Here is a 23,243-nt window from a genome sequence, read left to right on the forward strand (position 1 = left end):
GCCTTAACCCACCTGCGTTGTGTGCCCGAGAATCTCAGTGCAGACATCCCTGAGTCAATTCCTTTAGGCTAACACACTGCTATTCATTCCGAATGAGTTCGAGTCTGTGTGTTTCGTGTCGAGAAACAAGACTGAATAACTCAGCAGCTCCAGTGTGTCTGTGTAAGAAAACTGCCAGCTGTCAGCAAAGTGCATTATGTAACGTTGAGCCTCCCTGATGGCCAAAAAGAGACAAGTACCAATAACAAGAACAATAATAGTCATCTTTATAATTATTAGGTATGGTCTTCTGATGGGGTTGGGGGTGGGACAAAGTAAAATTTATTAATCTACTAACTCATTAATCTATTGGGAGCAGAAAGCAAAAATGGCTTAACTCACTGATTTTATTTATTGCACTCTAGGTGCTTTTATAAGTATCTACAAATGTCTTTTACTAACACAGAAAACAGCTGTGGATTTCTATCAACCGAGGCCAACTGACTATGTATTAGCTATGTTTACTCTTTTATATCTAATTCAAACGGAAGACCCGATGTAGGTGAACTTTCTTTTCTAACTTCGGCATACAAGATTATTTTTGGGGTGGGTGGGGGGGTCAATAGTTACCTTGGTGAAATATTTGAGATCTCTTTGTGGTATTTGGGGGATCTGTTGTGTGTTAGAGTGTATTTCAATCCTCCTGTAGTATCGTGGCAGAAAAACTGTGCTGTTACGTAGTTGGCAAACAAGATGCCTTTGGAAACTTAATAGTAGGTCAATGTGTCTATGGAATATTCTGAACTCCTAGGAAATTTTGTTTTATATTATCAAGCATTATTTGGTTTTCATTAGTGGAAAATATAATTAGCTCAGGCTTATCAGTAACTCAGATGAGTCATGATTTTCTCGGATCCACTTGAGACACTAAAATCAAATTTTGTTGAACTAACACCATCTTTAATTATGGTGAAATCCAGACTGGAAATTTATAAATTGTCATGGAGCAACTTTTCTCTTTGATTTTTATGAAGTTTCAGTTATTGGGTAAACCTCCTTTGGACCTTAGCTCATTCAGATAAAAATGGTCCCATAACTGTGTTGCATGAATGTTTGTAATGTACACAGGCATATACATTTGAAAATAATAAAGGAACAAAAGTTTACCATTAGAACATAAACCACAAACATACATTCCAGCACATGTGCTTGGATTTTTCTCAGTGGCTTGCATATGTTTGTCCATATGTACATGTATAAAATATACAATTGCAAACATGTCAGTGAAACCTCATATGATGCTTTTATAGTGACATGCATGTTTAATGTACAAGAAAAATATTTACCAATGTACTGTCTTTTGACTCCTAAAATATACATACTATACATGCCAGAAACTATTCTAATGTGACTATTGATGTAACTATTAAAATGAGGTTTCACTGTACATTCATGCTGTGAAGAGATTCAACCTTATAGTACATGTATATGGATACAGACAATGAGCCCTCATATTCCCGTTTTAAGTTACAGCCAGCTTATAACCAAATCACTACTATCACCACCACCAAAATTTTCAAAAACAGTTGTTGACTACTAAAAAGTAATCAGTGGACAGGCCTTTTTTAGGAGCAGTAAGCACAGTGGTGTGATTCTATCTGGGAAAACATCTAAGTTGTACAGCTGTATCCTCCTCAAAAATCCGGTGAAGAATGCTATTTTTCTAGGCTGAGCTTTTGTTATAAACCTAATATTCTGAAGGCAAGAGTTACAATCCTGATGTGTCTTTTTTTTTTCATTTGTTAATTCTGAATGTATTTTTAACAGAGTGATTTTTTTGACTTACTAGTGTAATTTGCATTTTAAAAATAAATGGAAAAACAATTAAGTTTCTGAGCCATCCCTGAAAACCCCTGTTACTTCTCACAGTGTATTTGATTATGTCATTGACAGGGGAAACCCTATCAAATTTACATGAAGGCACTGTCATCTCTGCAGTGCACGGATGTGTCAGCAATGAAAAGAAACTGCCTGGTTGGGGCACCATCCAGCTCAGTCACAGGTGACACGTACTTGCATTACCTCCTGACACTGAGGCCTTGACTTTGAAAGACGGTCTGCAATGGACCTACTGTCTTTTGGAAACCTTCCAGATTTAGAGTTGGTATCAAAATAATAATTGATGAAGGTGTTAAGACCCTGTGTTAAAAAATATATATATTTGATTAAATTATACGTAGAGTTTTGGGGGGTTTTTCATTAAATATATTTTATTTTCAATAAAATAATTTCAACTACTTATTTATTGCCCCTTCAATGACATAATCAACTGTGTTATTAGAAAATTGATATTCCCCTCAACAGAAGACAAATGTAATGCCATGCTATGGGGTAGGAGAGACAAATAGAAAGGATGAAGCCCTGGCAACTGATTTTGTAGCCCTTCATCTCAGCCAAGGTTCACAATAGGCACTAAGAGGAGAGAGAGCCACTGGCTCACCTGCTTCAGGCTTAGGGGCCACTGAGGCTGTGGGCGTCCCCCTCCGCTGCATGCAGACACATTGCAGCCCCTACAAGTCAAAGTACTCAAGTGGGTTCAAAACAAGGACAGCTTTGAGGCAGTATATCAAGGAGCTGAAGATCAACTCTCAATCCTTGATTTGTCAGTTGCATGGGGAGAGCCTTGTAAATGATCAAGCCTGATCTTACTTTTGTTCCCTGTGTGAAAAGACTGCTGTGACGGTGTTCATTAAAGTTGACCTGGATGACCGCCATGCCGTCAAAGACACACAACATCTCAGTTGCCTAGAAAAAGACAAAATCAATGGGTCAATCATAAATATACATATGTATTTACCTTAAAGAAAAGATTCCTTCTTCTGCAGGTCTCAGTTAAATAAATCATGAGCGTGGTTCATAACAGGCAGAACTAAGGTATGCATTTGGTAAGTACTGAAAAAAAAAAAGAAAGAAAGAAAGAAAGAAAGACCCTCTGATACAGTGAAGCCCATCCACTTTGTTTCACTGTGATATCATGAATGAATGGCTCCTTTTCTTTCAGAAATATAAACCCATTTTTAAAATAGGCCATGTTTAGAATAAACCTTTGAGAATCCAAAATCTATTCATTATACAGACAGTAAGATAAGGCCTGGAGACATTAAGAAATTACACAAGGTGAGCATGTATTTTAAAAATGCAAAATTAACTCACATTCCACAGCAAATTCTTGTGTGCAATCTGATCAGAAAAGAATAAATCAAATCTCAGGCATTATCAATTGACCCTGGACTTTGTAAATTGAAACACACCATGAAAAGGAAGACCTTAAGACATTTTTAAATCATAAAATGCTTTTGAATTATTATGTGTTATGTTCAATATAGGTTCAATATTAAAATATATTTTATTATATGTTCTTTTGAAAACCATCAATCTCTACCCACATGTAAACATGTGGATATATGATTTTATGTATTTATCAATTCTATTTAGTTACAGAGAAGATTTTCTGTTAATTTCTTTTACAGTACATTTAAAAATAACTAATATTAGGATTATTTAAACAGTTTCATTTTGGATGCTTTCTCTGTTTGTCAAGAAAATTCTTCCTTCAGACATTTTATCTATCTTTCCTAAAATTTCAACACTCAAGACATATCCTCAAGAAGCCTTGGCATTAAGATTCTTACATTTCAAAATATAAACCCCAAAATTATTTTCATCTCATGTAAATCTTTGCTTAGGATTTTTGTCCAATTCTCTTTTCATTTTATTACATCTACCTTTCACCCACAACCAAAAAAAAAAAAAAAAGAACAAAATCCATAATCGACCTTATATGTAATTTACAACAAATTAGAATATTGAAACAATCGTTCTTTTGATAGCGACGGGAGAAAAATATCAGAAACATCAATTCTACGCCTTTTTATTCAGCAAAAATTTAAACCAGATTAATACTTTCAAGGATTATATTTGCAACTGAAATCTGCGTTAAGTATTATGAGTTATGGTTGCCAGTGACAACACAGAAAATAAAGGTGAGTCTGTATTAAAATGGATGAAAGCAGGTATTTTTATATTCTCTAGAATGAGAACAAAGATCATTTTAAAAAATCTTTAAACATTATGGAATTTAGAAGCAATGAGAAAATTTTGATGGGGGATAATGAAAAGTGATATTGGTAAGTTAAATTCATAGAGGAAATAAATCCCTTTACAAGCCACAGGTTGATGATCTTGCACAGGCTAAATTGTTACTAAAATTAATGTCAAGCTTTTCTTTGAGAGTGCCTTAATAATGTGGCACCTTAATAATAAAACAGTTATATTTTTAACTACTTCTTCTACCCTCATATGAATTTAAGCTATAACAACAAAGGAATTAAACAACTCCCAGAAAAAGATGGCAAATTGGTGCTGTCACCCCAAGAATGATGGATTGATTCAATTAATCAGTAAGTCATTCCTAAGAGTCCTTCAGGGAGTTATTTACCAGAGGCATACCCCGTTTATTCCTTTCCAGGCGCCTGTCATTTTTCTTCATTACTCTTCTAGCTTTACTCATTATATCATTGGGGGATATGCTGATCTCCATGTGCAGAAGGTTTTGCACACAGCTGTCCAGACATAGATCTTCCAAACTTCAAAATAGAGGCCACCAAAACACCTGAGCCTCTTGTCATTGTTATTTCAAGCTGACCAAGACCATCTCAGGTTGGAGTCAGACAAATGGACACTGACTTACAAGTAGTCATCGATGGGGAAGTATCAAATTGACTAAAGGCTGAAAAAAAGAATCTTTCATTCATAAAGATGTCACCACCTTGTGTTCCATTCTGTGGGACCAGCCTTACTATGGATGACCTCCCATCTCCAAAAACAGACAGGTAGAGATGGACCACTCTGAGAAGCTGGGACCTATGCTCACAGCTCATGGTAAAACAGGACACATTCAGGGATCATGTAGTTTTAGATACCAACAAAAATTCTTCAACGTGAAATGTTTCTGCTTGTAATGGGCCAAATCATCTGTCAGTTTAGTTCATAGACACAAAGGATTCTACCACACATCTGCTAGAATGACTATTATCAAAAAAGAAAGAAAGAAAGAAAGAAAGAAAGAAAGAAAGAAAGAAAGAAAGAAAGAAAGAAAGAAAGAAAGAAAAAGAAAACAAGATTGGTGAGGTATGTGCCAAAATATGGAAACCTTGTACACTGGTGGTGGGAATGTAGATGATGAGTACAACCATTGTGGGAACATTTTTGAATCAAAAATAGAACTAATAATATGTGTCCAGTGATCCCACTTGTGGGTACATATGCACAGGAAAAGAAATCAGTGTGTTAAACTGTACTCTCATTTGTAATATAGATTAGATGTGGAATCAAAGTGTCCATCAAACAGAAAGAAGTATGAAGAAAATGTGATAGGTAGATAAATATAGATATATGAATAATATTGAGCTTTAAAAGAAAAGGAAATCCTGTCATTTATGACAACACGGACAAACCTGAAGGACATTATGTTAAATGAAATAAGCCAGGCAAAGCAAAGATAAATACTGCAAAATCTCACATGTAGAACCTAAAAAAGAAGTTATAAAATCAGAGAGTGGAATGGAGGTTATCAGGGTCTGGGAGGTAGGGAGAATTTACAGATATTGGTTAAAGTATACAAAATTCCAGTTAGGAAAAATACGTTCAAGAGACTGTGACACAACATGGTGACTGCAGTCAGCTAATAATTATAATATCAATGACTATAATAACAACGTGCTCTATACTTAAAAATTGGTAAGAAAATAAATTTTAAATGTTCTTACTGCATAAATATAATAAGTATGTGTGGTAATGGATATATTAATTGTTTTGAATTAACCATTGAATAATACATACCTACAGCTAAAAATTTATATTGCTGTATACCATAAATATACACAATTCTTGTCAATTAAAAGACCTCACTCTGCACAAAAATCAACTCAAAGTGGATCAAGGACTTAGGCACTAGAACAGAGACCTTGCACTTACTAGAAGAAAAAGTAGGCCTAAATCCTCACCATGCCAGCTTAGGAACTGACTTCCTTAACAAACTCCTAAAGCACAAAATGTGAATTCAAGGATCAATAAATAGGATGGAATCAAACTGAAAAGCTTTTTCACAGCAATAACATGAAACAATCAATAACATGAAGAGAGAGCTTACATAATGGAAGAAAATCATAAATAGAGCATTAATCTCCAAGATGTATAAAGAACTCAAAGAACTTAACACACACAAAAGAAACCCAAATAACCCAATCAATAAATGGGCTAAGGATCTGAAGAGACACTTCACGGAAGAAAAAATGTGATTGATTAACAAATATATGAAAAAATGTTCAATATATCTAGCAATTAGGTAAATGCAAATCAAAATTACACTGATATTCCACCTCACTCTAGTAAAAATGACAATTATCACAAATACAAGAATGAAATTATAGCTCTGCTGGTAAATGGAGGGATCTGGAGAATATCATGTTAAGTAAATTAAGTTGATCCCAAAGAACCAAAGGCCAGATGTTTTCTATGACATGCAAATGCCAATTCACAATAAGGGCTGGGGTTTGGGGGGATAAATAGAGGTACGATGGATTAGACAGAGTGGAGTGAAGGGAGGGGAGGGTTTATGGGGGTAGGAATGATAATAGAATGAATTAGACATAATTACCCTATGTGCATATATGATTACATGACCTGTGTAACTCTACATCCTGTACAACTGGAAGAATGAGAAGTTATTCTCCATTTATGTATGATGCATTCTACTTTCATGTATAACTATTTAGAACAAATACAAAATTAAAATCAATTAATTTTAAATAATAATATCCAAGAAGAAAAAAACTGGAGAGGAAATTCATGCTAAATCTTGCTATCAAGGATGGTTACAGAGTTTACATAACCCAGGGAAAATTAAAAATGTGAGTTTCCCTCATTCAAAAATTAAGAAAAAAGTACTGATAAAGGTGGTCAAATACAACACATTTCTCTTTAACAATATTTTATTACTTATAAAGTATAATTATGGTATAATACTAATACATGAATCACAACACAGAATTATAAATTATAAAAAGAATGTTGAAGTGTAATAATTTTATTAATAGTATTAATTTAATTAATACTCTATTAATAGAATATCTTGATTGATCATAAGAATTTTTTCTGATTTATTTTTCTAAAACTTTATTAATAAGTCATCAAAATGTATACTTTTAGCAAGTTAATTTTCAATCAGTGTAACAGAAGTTGATTTAAATCACTCCTGGCAAATTCACCTCAATTAATTTTTTTTATTATTTTGACTTTTGAGAAGTATCTTTCTGTGGATGTAACTATTACTGGAGTTGTTAAAATGTTTTATAGACTTTGACAATATTGGGACATATTTCTAGTAAATTATTTTTAAAATAATTATGTAGATAATTTTGAATATAAATTTTAGTCATCTATACCTGAAGATTCATGGCACAATTCTCCTAAAAGGATTTAATTTTTCATAAATATTAGTCATTAAAATTCAGATTTAAAAATTGCTTTATAATTATCACTACTTTGTATTTGTATTAAGTCACTTAAAATTAAAGTTAAAATTTTAATTTTTAATATTTAAATTATTTTTAAGTTTTTAATCATCTGTATTTTAATGAAATTTCATTAGAATTCTGATTTTAAATTTAAATTTAATTTCAAATAAAAACCTTTTCTGTGGTATATTAGTGTTTTTCCTGAGATTTCTCATTATTTGTTGACTCACTGAAAGTGGCTTCATGATTTTTTTTATAATTCAAAATACTTGTTTATATATTCTATCAATGATTCTTCAATTACAAGAAAAATAATTTGAATCTGAAAACCTGAGTAGCTGGAGAATATGCTGGCTGCTGAGGAATAGGGGTCGGGGAGGCAGTCAGCGTGCTCTAACGGACCATGTGCTGCTATGTATGCCTGAAGTACCTGAAATGCAAATTTAGGATGACTTTGCCCTCTGAATGCTTGTCTGGATTACGCATCTGATGAGAATGGTTTTCAACAAGTTGGAGTAAGCATGCAATCAGTGCTTTGGTCTGAAAAACCATATGAGTTCATCTGGAAGTATCATAAGGAAAATTGTTACTAACTTATCTCTAATTCAGTGTCTTGGAGTTCAATTTCAACTTAAAGCCGTGCAACAGAATGGAGTCTCAACCATCCAGGAAAGGAGGCAATGTTGTCTTTTGCTGATATTGCATGGGTAGCCACAGAAGAAGGAGAGTAGAGTACTCAGTAAGACTAAGGACAGAGGTAAAATCAAAGCCACCCCTTCAAAATGACCTTCCTTTCTTTGAGAAGCCCCCAAGTAGGCATATTTCCTTACCAAACTTATGTCCAGAAGAGCCTCCACCGAAGACTGCAACCCTAACCAATGAGGAAGCCCTGCAGAGAAGATCCATGCACTTGACAATGAACTTGCTATATTCAGACCTCGGATTAGCAAAAAGTGACCCTGCAAGAGCAACAGAATCTCACTGCAGTAGGTGACTTGGATTCTACCACATCTATTATCACAGCCCCAGCACCACCACCACCTCCCATCCACCACTCCACTAGAGCTCCAGCAAAGTAAATCTGATATTGATCTGATTAAAGAGTGAAGAGAGCAAAAAGCCAATGCTGGAAAGATTTTGGCTAAGAATAATCCCAAGAAATCAGATGTGCCAAATATGCTAGAGATCCTTAAAAAGATGGATAGTGTAAAACTTCAGTCAGTCAAGAGTCAGAGGAAGATGTATAGCCCAAGCCAGTGGGTGCTACTGGCCCTGCTGCCCACATAGCAGAAGCTCTGAAAAAGAAGTGTACTTATGGATATTGAAGCAAGGTGAATTTGAAAATGGAGCTACAAGGTCTGAATCAGAGGCCACCTCAGAGACAGCAGTGTTGGGACCACACATGTTGAAGGCTAAAGGAAAAGTAAAGGTTTTAGTTGAAATGTTTCAAACTCCTACTAGACAATGAACTGAGAAAGACTCCTGTTTCAACTGGTGGGTGAGGGCTGAATTTGGCTAGTAGACATCAACACTCTTTAGTAAATACCTGACTTTAGTATTCCATGGTCTCCCTTTTAACCTTGGGATTAAGCAATAATAGAAGCACCATAACTTTGTTTTTGCTTTTATGAGATGGTCAGTTCTGGATCTTTCCATAACCTACTGAATTCTCACATGTTTTTCACATCTAGCCAAGATGTGGAGGTTTCCAATCTCAAAAACATTTGTAAGATTTCAAAACATAGAAAGGACATTTTTTAATTTTACTATGCCTTTTAAAATTTCTTAACACTAATTTATCTGTATAAATGTTTTATATACAGATATTTGGATCTAAAACAGTTTAAAAATTGTTACTGAAAGACAAAAAAGAAAGAAAAATAATTTAATAATAATAATTTGTTTTCCTCATTAATAACTTATTTACTTATACATTATTTAATAATAATAATATTTTGTCTTCCTCACGAATAAGTTGTTTATCTGAAGTTTCATATGATGATGAAATTTTTTCTATCACTATAACTACATTGTGTAGGTTTAATTTCTATTTGTAAGGCTGTGGATATTTGTATTGCAGTGTTGCAGTAGTTTTTAGAACTAGAGACTCTGAACTCTTTCACCAATTCTAGTAACTCTCTGACATGCTTTATTGCCACATGCATGAGTTCGCTTTTACTTTGTAATAATTTACTGACGTAGTCTATTGCCTGAGCACCAGAGAATAATTGAGCAGGAGCTGCAGGACTTACTCTCCTGGGAAACTGACAGTCTTCTCATGTTTTCAAACAGTTTGGGTCCCTTTTATTCCCTGGATTCAGCTGCTGCTTGTGTTGTTGTTGTTTCTGTCCCCACTGCCAGTCTGGTCTCCAGTTCCTCCCCAGTCACCTGCTCAGCCCACTGGCTCCCTGGACTGCCCAGAGGCCCATGTGTTCATGCCTGGTGACAAGACCAATTGGTCTGCACACTGTATATACCCAGGACCCTGAGCAATGTCACTGGGATCACAAACATTTGCCTGTGTATCCTCTCTGCTCATTTCATGCTCAAAATAATATTGCATGAACAGATCTATGAAGTACCAAATCTTCTGAGAATGGGGACCACGTGCAACTGCACATCATAGGTCCATGAAGCCAGTCCTGCTTGCTGGAGAGGCCAAGAGCAAATCTTTCCACACCTACTGCCACTTCATCCTTGTCCCCAATTTTTTACTAACATATTACACTTGTTAGTGAAAATAGTTCTGGGATGCTTTCCTAAGAATGATGAATGATTATGTTTCCAAAACGTCCAATATACTGGGTGCAGTGGCACATGCCTGTAATCCTACCTACTCCAGAGGCCGAGGCAGGAGGATTGCAAGTTCAAGATCATCCTGGGCAATTTAATAAAACTCTGCCTCAATACATATATACACATACAATACACACACACACACACACACACACACACACACACACACACACACACATTAATGTGTTCAATCTCCAGTGCTGCCATCCCCATCTCAGAAGAAAAAAAAATATATATATATATATATATATAGAATACCTTGTATACTAAGGCTCAAAACTTTCAACTCTGGTTACATGAAAAATCAGTCATGTTTTTATTACACCTCTATTAAAGAGATTTTATTTGGATACCTGAAATTCATTATATTGCATAGATATTAACATTTCATACTTACAATATTTTTTTTGGAGGGGAAGTACTGAGGATTGAATTCAGAGACATTCAACCACTGAGCCACATCCCTGGTCCTATTGTATTTTATTTAGAGACAGAGTCTCACTGAGCTGCTTAGCCCCTTGCTTTTGCTGAGGCTGGCTTTGAACTTGCCATCCTCTTTCCTCAGGCTTCCAAGCCACTGAGATTAGAGGTGTGCACCACCATGTGGCCATGTTTAAAATTTAACAAAGCAATTCTGGGTATGTAAATCTATGTAAATTGAAGAAAGAATTTAAAACAAACAAGGGTTATTCCTTAATAAAATTATACAATAAGACGTGTTAAGTTAATCATAGTATGTGCCCAATGCATTTGAAATAAGATGGATTTGTTTTTTAAAAGCATGAAGAAAAAAGTACAACTAATTATAAGGACTTGAATTGAGATGTCAAATGACTAAATTGATATTTGTGTAACTGAAGATTGCACTCCTTTCTTCATATTTTCTTTGTGGATATACTTTGGAAACATTAATGTGCAAAAGCCCCCTTATGTTTTTTCTCTTTTTTAATTTCCTGCAACGTAAGATAATACTATTAAGTATAAAATAAGTCCCATACAATATTCTGCATGGTTGCTACATCTAAATGGAAGACCCAAATTCTAAACCTAGTTATTCTGTCACCAACTCTTCAATTCCAATCTCTGATGAAATGTCCAGAAAGTAGTTCATCATGCACATATAAGTAGCTACATTTTTCTTTAGAATGTGAGACCCTATCTCTTTGAATAATGTCAATCTCACTCACTCAGAATTGATAATTCTACCCTATTCAAGGAATAACATCTGCTCATTCTACTCCCACTCTCTCCTCCCACAGAAACACTCAATTTGAACAAGAAATGGAATTTCTTGATAACAAGGGCCATTGTGCAGAGAGTAATACAAAAAGAGACTAGAATGATCCCTCCTCTGGCTTCACTGTGGTCCTAACATGACCACAAAACTCCCTCACAAACACCATTTCCCTGTCTGTTCAGAGAGAAATAAAAGCACAGTTAATTCTGGGGAAAACATGGTACTTATAATATACCATGTTTATAAATTATCTTCTCCATCAGTTCTACTTGTGCTTGACATTTAAACTTGAAACTAGCAGAGAAGTGCTGAGCTGTAACAGAAAGACACCTGGAGAAGAGCAAGCCAGTTCTTGTAAAGTATTTGTTTCCAGTGTCATTTATTCTTTTTTTAACTTTTTTTTTAGTTGTTGATGGACACAATATCTTTATTTTATTTTTTTAATTTTTTTTATTTTTTATTTTCTTTTTTTTATTGGTTGTTCAAAACATTACAAAGCTTTTGACATATCATGTTTCATACATTAGATTCAAGTTGGTTATGAACTCCCATTTTTACCCCAAATACAGATTGCAGAATCACATCTGTTACATATCCACATTTTTACATAATGCCCTATTAGTAACTGTTGTATTCTGCTACCTTTCCTATCGAACCCAGAACCTCACACATGATAAGTGAGCACTCTATGCTGAGCCACAAACCAGCCCCCACTTCTTTCTTTTGACACAGGACAGTGCTGAGTTTAGGCTGAAGATAAGTAGAAGTGCCACCGTGAGGCCCTCAGGCCACTGTTATTTCCACTGCATCATACGGTTGCTAATGATGTCATATCCAGTCCATTTCCAGTAATTTACCCCTGAAGACTGGATGTGACGAAAAGAAGAAAGTTTCTAAAATTGATCAGCTTCTGTCTATCTATCTACTTCTAAAATGTTTATGAGAGTTTGCTGTAATATTTGCATAATCCATCCATTGGGATTCACATCAGTTTAGAAAAATATAGATTTTTTTATAACACTGAATATTTGTCAGAGAATCATAACCTAATTGACTTTTAAAGAGTTCACTATAATACAAACACATGTTTAAAATGTAAGTACTACAGAAATGTATAAAATGATAAACAGGTCTTTCCCCTGCACTCATGCCTCGTTTTATGTACATTTTCCATGTACTTAGTTCTTTGTGTGGTACTTAAAAGTGACAGAAATGAAACCTGGCACATGCTATTCTTTGCTTTTGTTCTCTTACTAAGTTACCTATACCCTTCTCCCTCACTTTAAAAAAAACAGATGCAGCGTATATTCCATTGCAAGGAGCACCATAATTTATCTAATTATTCTTTTATTGATAAACCTTAGGTAGATTCAAGGAGGGGGGTATCTAATTATTCTTCTATTGAAAAACCTTAGGTAGATTCAAGGAGGGGAGTGTTTTGTTTTGTTAGTAACAGAACTTTTTTGGAACATTTTAATCATAATTACTAACACATTAATTATACAAATTGACACTATGATTTTCTGTTCATGCATAAATCCTGCATGTAACATATCTATCCAACCTCCTCTATTTTTTTTGAACCAGGGATTTAACCCAAAGGTGATTAACCACTAACCCACATCCCCACCCCTTTTTATTATTTTTTATTTTGAGACAGGGTCTTGTTAAGTTGCTTAAGGTCTCACTAAGTTTCTGAGGCTGGCTTTGAACTTGTGGTCCTCCTGACTCAGCCTCCTGTGTTGCTGGGATTACAGGTGTGAACCCCAGCATCTGGGTCCTCTTTACTCTTAACCTCACCTTCCCCCCAGCATACTGTCCAGTCCCTGTAAGTTCTTCTTAATTATATTCTGTCCCCCATCCTTTTTCCCATCTTTAGTGACCACTATTCTGTTCTGTACTTCTTCAAGGTTGACTTATTGATTGCCTTAAATAAAGGAGAACATGGTATTAGTCTTTCAATGTCTGGCTTGTTTCACTCAACATACTGTTTCACAGTTACATCTATGCTTCTGGAAATAGGAGGATTTTATTTTTCTATGACTGATTAGTACTCCATTATGTCAATATACCACATTTTCTTTATTCTTCATCTGAGAAAAAACATCTGGGTTGATTCCACATTTTGGCTATCATGAATAGTCCTGCAATAAACATGGAAGTACAAATATCCTTTTGGCACAAAGATTTTAACTCCTTTGGGTATATACCCAATAGTGAAATTGCTGAGTCATATAGTAGTTCTATTTTTAATTTTTTGATGAATTGCCATTTTATTTTTTACAATGGCCATACTAACGTACTTTCCTACTAGCAGTGAATAAAAATTTCCTTTAACATCCTCACCACCATTTGTGTTTCGTTTTGTCTTGTCTTGTTTTTTTTTTTTTGATGGCCATTCTAACTGGGGTAAGATGGTATCTCATTGTGGTTTTGATTTGCAGTTCTCTGATCGCTATTGACATTGAGACATTTCTCAAAAGAAGGTACATAAAGGGCAAAAAATACATGGAAAATGCTCAGTAACACAGAATTTTTTAAATTTGTCACATTTATGAATACTGACTGTTTTAGTCAGCTTTTTGATGCTATGACTAAAGAACCCAACCAGAACAATTGTAGGGGATGAAGAAAAAGTTTATTTGAGGGCTCACAGTTTCGGAGGTCTTAGTCCACAGAAGGCCAGCTCCATTCCTTGGGGCTCATGGTGAGGCTGAACATGATGGCGGGAAAGTGTGGCAAAGGGAGGGAGCTCACACCAGGATCAGGAAGCAGAGATAGTCTCTACTCTCCAGATATAAAATATATTACCCAACGCCATGCCCCAATTCCCACCTTCTCCAGGCACACCCTACCACTTCAATTACCACTTAGTATGTCCCTATTGAAGGACTAAATCACTGATTGGGTTAAGACTATTATAACCCAACCATTTCCCCTCTGAACCTTCTTGCCTTGTCTCACATGTGAGCTTTTGGGAGACACCTCACATCCAAACTGTAACATTCACATTAAATAATATATGCACAAAGTTCAAAATCAAAAATGTCCTTTACCCCTGGGCCTTAACACCTGGTTTCTCTTCTTCAGGTAAATTATAGTTATACATTGCATGGGTATCTTTCTTCAGAATGTCTATGAATTTATAGGTACTTATTTCATAACCATAATAGGCCATTGTTCTGCACCTGGCTTTTCTTCACTTCACAAAATACACTGAAGATCTTTTGGTGGCAATGTTCACAGTCTTCAATGAGATCTATTTCATATCCTTTGATTATCACCAGCTCTCATTTTTAATGAGAATTTCTGGTTTTGCTTCTTATTTCTAAAATGAGAATTATATATTTGTCCATGATAATTTGAGTCATAAGTAAGATGACCAAAATTTATTAATAAGAAAAATCTATTCTGCAAACCACATTTGTCACCCATTCGGAGACTTTAACATATCCTAGTTCATGCCTGCTTGAAGTGCACTTTATAGCAATTTGAGCTTATTGACATTTATTTTATATTCAGTGAAGACTTAAATGGCTGTGTATTGCCCCCTATAAAACGGTAATAAACATTTCTTATTTTTAAAAATCCCCATCACATAGGATTTCATTTGTTTCTTGATGTTTCACAACAACTCTAATGTTTGATATAATATATCAGAATGGGAAGCATTTACATCTGATCAAAAAGCAAAGAGAACCACAAATAGTTCTATTCCAGGATGGAGCACACAGAAGAGAAAACGTATTACTGACACGTGCAGTAAACTGCAGGCAAGAAAAGAGTCAGGAGTCACTGTCTCCATCAATAAGAAGAAATTGATGACTAAGGGTCTGTGCAGAGTTTTTATGTTCAGTTACAATAGAATTTGTACATAAAAATCATGTTTAACACTCAAATGAATCTGTGATATATATTTTCCTCTAACTTTGAAAATGCAAAGTTAGAAGATAAGCTTTGAAATATATCATCATTTTTGTAAATGTCTCATTGCTTAAATAAATGCCCAATTCTCAAAAATAGGTATTTTTTTTGCTGAAATATTATCACATTATCCACCAGATATTTCGGTTGTAAATGTCCATTATGCCATTCGTGTGCAATGGATCTCAAATTTTCCAATTGAGATTATCAATGAATTTGAACATATCCTATCTTTCATAGCTATATAAATCAACTCTTACACATTAAAGACCTACAAGTACTATAAACTCTGATGAAATATGAAGGAATTTTAAGATTGAGATTTCTGCCTCACTAAACATAAGAAAAAAATTAATATATAGTAAGTATGCACTAAGCACTGTAGATATCATTGCCAATTGAAACCGTTTATAGCTAACAACAAACAGTCTAAGTTTCGATGATTTATTTCTTGTGCAGTTAGTGAGATTCTACTAAGCAAATAAGAATGAATGTTCTTAGTGATTCAAAAAACAAAATACATCTAATGACAGGCACTTACATTATGAAAAACTTACAAAATTCATAATCTGGTATTGTTGAGTGGTAGGAAGAATGAAGTAGTCCACTGCATAAAATGTAAAGTCCGTTTTGTCCTCATTCTTCTTTCCATCCTGTCTTGCCTCTAAGCCAACTGCAGAGAGAGAGAAAGAGAGAGGGACTTTCATTATGCAACAGTTTTCCATCTTTTCTATTGTATTGTCTCAATTTTGAAATAGTTGAAGAATCATAAACCCCTATTCTAGTCCTATTTGTATAAAGCCAGAGGTTTTTCCCCCAAGTGTGTGTTTATTCACACACACCAAAGGATCAAAATTTTAAATTAAATGAAATGTTCCTCATTTTAAGTAATGAGAAAAAAAAACACATTAGTTTTCATGTTGGATACACTTGAAAGTTAAAGCTCTGAGAGACTAAGTGGAATGTTTGGTTCATGTAGTAAAAGCAGTAACTTCAATTTTGTGTCACTGCCATTAGACCTGAGTGGGAGGCAGTAGATCGACGATGAAGGCTGGATCTTCAATAAATCGTGCTTCTCAGAGCTAAGTGCAGTTTTACACTCATCTGAATTAATGCAGGCATGTCACCTCTCAGGGTTGTTACTGAGATTCTCTTCAGAAGTCTTCACACACAAAGGCTGCCTGTCAACCATACCTCATGTTTTGGGGACATTCTGGCTGATGTAGAATTCTTTCTCACCAATTTCACCTCCATACCTTCCCTTCCTTTATCCTTCTTATTTCAAAAACCCCAAATAGTCTGAAGTGTCCATTAATCAGACCTTACCACCTTCCACCCATCCTTGTTGCTATGATCTGCGGTACTGTAGACCCCCTTCTTCTTTTCTTAGTGGGGATGCTAGCATCTCTCTTAATCCCATCTCTATCCTGATTCTTTTTTATTTATTGTTTGTTAATTATCTGACTTTGATTTTATATATATATATATATATATATATATATATATATATATATATATATATATGACAGAGGAATGCATTACAATTTTATTTCACATATACAGCACAATTTTTCGTATCTCTGGTTGTATACATAGTATATTCACATCCATTCATCTCTTCATAGCTGTACTTTGGATATTAATCATCATCACATTCCACCATCATTGATAAATTCAGTATCCACGTACATGATGCATCTGTCACCATGATTCCTTCCTTCAGTGACTTCAAGACCCTTAGTTCCCCTGTTCTGCACTACTGAGGTCATGTCCCACTTGTTTCTTTGGAACCCAGTGGCTCTTCATCTCTAATGTCCAGTCAAACTCACAGGCTCTGTCATTCGGCAGAGACTAGCTCTCAGACTCTGTAGCCTGGGCCATTTTTACTACAGCTCAGCCTTCATTTCTGGTGTTCCTTCTGGCCCCCTTCTAGAACTGCTTCCCCAAATCAATCTTCTTTTTCTTCCATCCAGGTACTTGATGCTTATATTGTCTCCCTTCCATTCTTTGCTAAGGTGTAACTATGACACGTTTCAGAGTGCAGGATGACTATAGGGATGTCCTAGAATGTACACTGGACACACAAGATAAATTTATTAATATGCTATGTGAAAATAGGTAAGTCTCTACTCTTTGCATCAGTTTTCATATTTATAAAAAAAGAGGGGGAAAGTTTTCTTCAATATTGTTTCAAGTTCCAACTATAAGTTACCTGGCACTTATACAAAAATATAAAAGGCGAATGAAGCTTCAAGCCCACAATCTATAATTCAAAGAAGAAGGCAAATAAGCAATCATTTGTAAAGAATTTTAAATCATATTAAATGAAATTAAAGGGGCTGGGGATGTGGCTCAAGCGGTAGCGTGCTCGCCTGGCATGTGTGCGGCCCGGGTTCGATCCTCAGCACCACATACAAAACAAAGATGTTGTGTCCACTGATAACTAAAAAAGTAAATATTAAAGTTCTCTCTCTCTCTCTCTCTCTCTCTCTCTCACCCTCTCTTTAAAAAAAAAATTCTAATAAAGAATGCACTGCAGGACTCCTCAATTTAAAAAAATAATAATAAATAAATAAATAAATGAAATTAAAGGTTTTACTGAAAGTGTTTAGACAAGTAAAGAGGCAAGAGAGCAAAGAAACAGTCAGCATTAAGTGATGTCATCAGTATTACTGTCTTAGAAAGGAAGAAAAGGTAATAAATGAATTGTATTTACCTTTTCTGAAGGTATTATTGTATTACCTTTTCTTCAGAAAGAATTGGTAGGCTGGGGGAAAATAGAATTCTTTTCTTCAGAAAAGGCAACACATGGATTGGTAGAAGTACATTAGGAACAAGGCCTTTAGATTAACCAGTTCACTTCTCTAAACTTCACGACACCATAAAATTGACCCAGAAGACTCAGACCAATTGTCCCTGGAAGATTAAAGTCAATTCTAAAAACTATATATATATACACACACACACATACATACACATATATGTGTATACAAATACACACACACACATATATAGTATATGCCAAAATTGTATTAAAATCAACAAAAATTACCATATTTTTGTGGCTCTGTTGCATATTATCCCTGGGGTTTACCTTTATCAAGAGCACCAGAGAAATTTTTAAAATTCTTTGAACATAAAAGCAAAATTTTCTGCCATCCAGCAGTGTACTGTCTGAAGGACGATAAAAATGGAATTACAAGAAACAGTTTTAAAACATCTCAGGAGTGTATATAATTAAATGCCAAACTGAACCTATATAAAAATTTCAAGTGTTGTTTAAAAAAAACAAACAAACATCAAGTTAACAGTCTTTTGGAAGAATTCACTTCTTGAAAGATTAAGAGGAATTTGATTTGGAGACTAGTGAATGTGTTTCCTTAGGAGAGAGACTTCTCACACTCAATGACACTCTTTCTCCTCCACCAGTCTTAAGGAAGTCCTGACAGCAGTCAGAGCCCTTTCAACCTATCCAAATGCTGACTGAGGATCCCCTCCCAGAGTAGGGCTCTCACGTCCATTCCCACTCCAGCTCTTCTCAGGAGACCTCCTAGATGTTGTCAAGACTAGCATCTGTCCATTAAAGAAATGTGAAATTCCAGTTGTCCACTCTGATCATACTCTTGTCATTAGCGCCCTCTCATGATCCAAGACTGCCTCCCAGTGTGTGATTTCAGAGAGAAATCTTGATCTTTCCATGTGCCCCCAGCGTACAAATTCTTTCTCCCTAATTTCTCAAATATCATAGGCTCCCAGAATATTCCCACACTTTGAATTATTTAGCGTCCTTGGTTCCAGTTACTCTCATACAGCAAAACCTTTCCTCTACCTTGTGTGTGTGTGTGTGTGTGTGTGTGTGTGTGTGTCTATCTGTGTGTGTGTAGCACTGTGAATTCAACCTAAAAGTGCTCTACCACCGAACTACATACCAGCCCTCTTTCTTTCTTTCTTTCTTTCTTTCTTTCTTTCTTTCTTTCTTTCTTTCTTTCTTTCTTTCTTTCTTTCTTTCTTTCTTTCAGATAGGTTCTTCTAAAATTGTCACACCTGGCATCAAACTTGAGATCCTCATGCCTCAGCCTTCCAAGCTCCTGGGATAATAGGAATGTGCCACCAAACTCGGGTTTTCATTTATTTATATTAAATCATGCTACAGGTTTAAAAATAAAAAAAATCTAAGATCTTGCTAATTTATACCACTGAAAGCACATTCTTCAATTTCAGATGGCTTGCAATATTTTCCACCAATTGTTAAAATTGAATGCTTTTCTCATTCTTGCATTCTTTTGGCTATGGGAACATGAGTGTTGAAGTGCAGCAGGGTAGAGAAGTAAGTCATCCAAAAATCTAAGCTGCCAGGTTTTTTGATGGTTCATTCACATGGAGTTTACAACCTGAGAACTTGGTGCAGGAACATCATGGCCCAAAGGCCAGCAATTAACAAGATGATCAGTGATGAGGAAGAGTTTGAATGAGCCTCGCAGCTTCGCATAAATCTAGAGCTGAGCAACCCAAAATGATCTACAGATTTAATATAATCCCTGGCAAAATAGCAATGGCATTCCTCACATAACTAGAAAAAAACAATCCAGAAGTTCATATGGATCCACAAGGGAAAAAAAATCAAATAGCCAAAGCTGTTAGAGCAAAAACAACAAAGCAGGAAGGATTATATTACCTAATTTCAAAAACACACTACAAAGATATGGTGATTTAAAAACCATAGTATTGGGATGAAAATGGACACACAGAACAGTGAGACCAAATTGAAAGCTGTTTTTTTTTTTCTTCTGTGCCCGAAAGTCCTAACAAGAACAATTAGTGAAGGAAAAGTTTATTTGGGGGCTCACAGCTTCAGAGATCCAGTCCAGAGATGACCAACTCCATTGCTCTGGGCCTGAGTGAGGCAGAACATCATAGCAGAAGGGTGTGGTAGAGAACAATCAGCTTGGGACACAGCACCTGGAAGCAGAGGAAGTGACTCCACTCACCAAGAACAATATATAAACTCCAAATGCCTCTATCCCAATGACCCACCTTCTCCAGCCATACCCTACCTGCCAACAGTTACCACCCAGCTAATCCCTACTAGAGGATCAAGGCACTGATTAGGTTAAGGTTCTCATAATCTGATCATTTCACCTCTAAACTTTCCTGCATTGTCTCGCACGAGCTTTTGAGGGACACTCATGTCTAAACCATAACAAGAGCTTAAAAGTAAACCGATATATCTACTGCTGGTGGATCTTCGACAAATGTGGTAAGAAAGTTCACTGGTGAAAGAGAAGTTTTTTAATAAATGGTGCAGGGAAAATTGGATATCCACATGCAGAAGACTGAAAAAAGACCCCTACCTCTCACCAAATATAAAAATCAACTCAGAATATGTTCAAGAACTATATGATTAGACACCAATTACTCTCAGACCAAAGAATTTTCTCTACCCGAAACTATGAAACTACTTGGAAAAAACATGAACATCAATCACTTCAGGACATGGACTGGGCTAGGATCTTCTATATGACACCTCAAAAGTATACAAAAAGCAAAAGTAAACGTAGACAAATGAAGCTTCAACAACTAAAGCCTTATGCACAGTGAAGGATATCATCAATAGGAGTGAAGAACAATCTACATTGAAGAAAATATTTACAAAAACACCTGACTGGTGTTTATATCCTAAATATATAAAGAATTCCAAAAACCTAATAACTATAAAAAATAAATAAGCCAGCTAAAAAGGGCAATAGTCCTAAGTAGATATTTCTCCAAAACATACAAATGGCCACCAGGTCTATGAAAAGCTGCTTAGTGTCATTAATTATCAAGGAAAAGCAAATCAACACCATAGTGATACATTACCTTGCCCCAGTAAGAAAGGCTAGTATCAAAGAAACTAAAGATAGTAAGTACTGGTGAGTGTAGGAAAGAGGAATCCTTATATAATGTTGTTAAGAATTAGATTAGTATAACCATGGGAAGCAGTTTAGAGATTCCTCAAAAAATTAAAAATAGAACTACTATACAATCCAGCAACCCCACTTCTGGGTTTAGAGACAAAGGAAATAAAATCAGCTGCATCCCCTTGTTCAATGCAGCACGTTTTATGGGAACTGAGAAAGGGAAACAAATTATGTTTGATGATGAGTGGAGAAAGAAAATGCAGTGGGTATACACAGTTGAATACTGTGCAGCTACAAAAAAAAAGAAAGGATAAAATCCTGTCATTTGTGAAAACATGGATGTGAAGTAAACCAGACACACAAAGAAACAAGCACTACATGATCTCACTCACATGTGGAATATAAAAGAGTTGATGTCACAGATGTTGAGATTAGAATGGTGGTTACTAGAGGCCAGTGGGACTAGAGAGAAGAAAGAGGTTAGGAAAGATTGATTAATAGGTACAAAGTTCTAGTCAGATGGTAGAAAGAGGTTCTGGTATTCTATTATGTGATGTATTGACCACAGATAATGTACTGTTTACTTTTTTAAAAAGCTACAAGAAAGTATTTTGAATGTTTTTGTCATAAAGAAACGATAAATAATGGGGATATAGATAAGTTTACTCTGATTTGTGCATTGTGCAGTGTATACATGTGTCTGAACATAATATGGTACTCCATAAATATGTACAGTTTTTAGGCATCCGTCAAAGTTAAATTAAAAGAATAAACTAGAGGGCTGGGGTTATGTCTCAGTGAAATAGCCCTTGCCTAGCATATGTGAGGCCCTCATCACCACATAAAAATAAATAAAAAAAATAGAAGAATTGTGTCTATCTAGAATGAAAATTTTTTTTTTCAAAAAAAGAATAAACTACAGCTGAAGTTGGTAAAATCAAGGTCCATTAAATGCACTTCTGGGGAAAAAAAAAAAACAAAGAGTGTTTAACCACATCACAATTTAAGGCAAAGGCGATATGGGAGAATCATAAGCACCTTCAAGGCAGGAGTTTGCCACCCAGCTCTCAGTCTTTCTCCAGACTCTGCCTTTCCCTGGTGGCATCTTTCATGATGTAAACATCTATGTGAATAACCTCTCCCACCCACCATCCTCTTGGTTCTCAGATAGCTTCACCTTTCACTTCTTTTTAGCCATTCAGCCCATGGACAACCCTGGAACCTACCTGAGGTAAACACAGGTGAACCACCTAGGTTTCCTTTCTCAGGACTTTCTGAAACAGTCGTTTGTCCAGCTCCTGAAAGTGTTTGTGACTGACAGCTCTTGACTAAGACCATCCCTGGTACATCTTTTTGGCTCAAGTGAGCCATCTCATCCAAGATCACACCACCCTCCTATCACCCAAGCCCACATCCAACAACTACTCAATATCAGAACAAAATACCCCAGACCCCTGGTCTCAGTGTGGAAGGACCATCCAACCCCAACTGCCTATACATAAACTGAATCTTTAGTTTTCATTCTAACAGTTACACTTCTCTCTCTGCATAATCATGCCTCCTTCACTATCCCTCAGGTATTATTTCCCAGAGTTCTCCCAAATACGTGGTCTATACTCCAATATCTTTTTCAGATACTGCATCTCAGAGGATCTCACCTAAAAAAATATCAACAGCAAACAGTTGCAGAGCTGAAATGCAATTTTGGTCAGAGTCCTTCTAACTACAGACCTCTACCCACTGACTGCTCCCAGATGTTCACCTGCACTGGTATTTACACTAATCACTTGTTATTTGGCTATGCTTCCTCACTGACCATCATATTCTTTC

General features: G+C 35.6%; 1 pseudogene; it reads left to right on the forward strand.

Moving 5' to 3' along the window:
• Window positions 1-7,809: 7,809 nt before the first annotated feature.
• LOC144371840 (mitochondrial fission regulator 1 pseudogene) lies at window positions 7,810-9,215 on the forward strand (annotated as a pseudogene).
• Window positions 9,216-23,243: the final 14,028 nt, after the last annotated feature.

Source organism: Ictidomys tridecemlineatus, chromosome Y, assembly GCF_052094955.1.
Source record: "Ictidomys tridecemlineatus isolate mIctTri1 chromosome Y, mIctTri1.hap1, whole genome shotgun sequence".
Lineage (NCBI taxonomy): Eukaryota > Metazoa > Chordata > Mammalia > Rodentia > Sciuridae > Ictidomys > Ictidomys tridecemlineatus.